Source organism: Cupressus sempervirens, chromosome 10, assembly GCF_028749045.1.
Source record: "Cupressus sempervirens isolate cs-2001-9-10 chromosome 10, ASM2874904v1, whole genome shotgun sequence".
In the NCBI taxonomy this organism is placed as follows: Eukaryota; Viridiplantae; Streptophyta; class Pinopsida; order Cupressales; family Cupressaceae; genus Cupressus; species Cupressus sempervirens.
In genome coordinates, this window is record NC_143127.1 from 226,128,835 (window position 1) to 226,130,110 (window position 1,276).

Consider the following 1,276-nt stretch of genomic DNA (forward strand, 5'->3'; position numbering starts at 1 on the left):
TAGAATAGGAATACATATTTCTATTCACAATTCCAATTTGGTGCACCCAAACCAAAAGATTTGAAATTTGAAGAATTTACATTTGCCAATTCCACTCATATTCATACTACCAAATGGACCCAAAATGAGCACACTTTAAAGACTTCAATTTTTTTAAATACATTTTAAAAAATCATATCTACCTATCTTCTCTTCTTGTGGGGCCCGTTTGGCAATGGGAATACAAGTGGAATGGGCATATGTATACTCTTAAAATTTTGAATTCTCTTTTTGGATGCACCAAATTGGAATTGGAATATGAATAAAATTGGAATATGTATTCCAATTTTGGCCCAAAAATGAGCATTTTCTATTCCACCTAAATAGGTGGAATTGGAATACATATTCCTATTCCAATTTTTTAAATTTTAGAAAACATATTTTTTTTGAGTTTGTGAATTCCACATCAAATTCTAGGTGAACCAAACAAGAATAGGAAGATGTAACCCCATTTTATATTCTAGAATAAGTTAATAATAAAAGTAAACAAAAATTTATAAAAAAAATGATAAAAATCTCCTCATTAATAACTTCCTAGAATTTCAATTCGACAAAAAATAATAATGACAATACATAACTAATTTGTGTAACAATAAATAATATAAAAAATAGTAATAATAAAAAATAATAATTTTATTATGTAATGAATTTTATTATGGAAATGAAATCATTAAAATATCCTCATTTATTAACTTATTTTTAAATTTTATTAGAAGTTTAATAATTTTATCCAATTTAAGAATTAAAAATCTTGCATAATCAAAACTAAAAAAATCAAAATAGAAATATTCAAATCTAATTGGATGAAATCAAAAAATTCATAGATAATTAAGTAGAAGTGATTACACAATATATTTATATAATAAGTTGGCCAACACCTAAATAAGTGTGATTGATAATTAATGACTTTGGCAATGATTTTGTATATAAGTCTTACTTTAATTAAATCTTAAGAATTTATCCATGAGACATGAAGTATATTGTCTGGCTTTTATCATTTGAATGCGAGTGCACATATAATATATGAATAAATATTCAGTTAAGGAAAGTAAGGATCAATTATCGAATGGAATTTTAAAGTTTGATGCAAATGTTTACATGCATGTCAATAATATAATATCATTTTGTTTCCTCTGTGATATTGGTTAGAAATCTTCTTAAACTATAAGGATTACTTTTTTGATTCTTGTCTCTGTCACTCCATGTTTAGAAGTGGAAGAATTCATCTCTTCTTCTT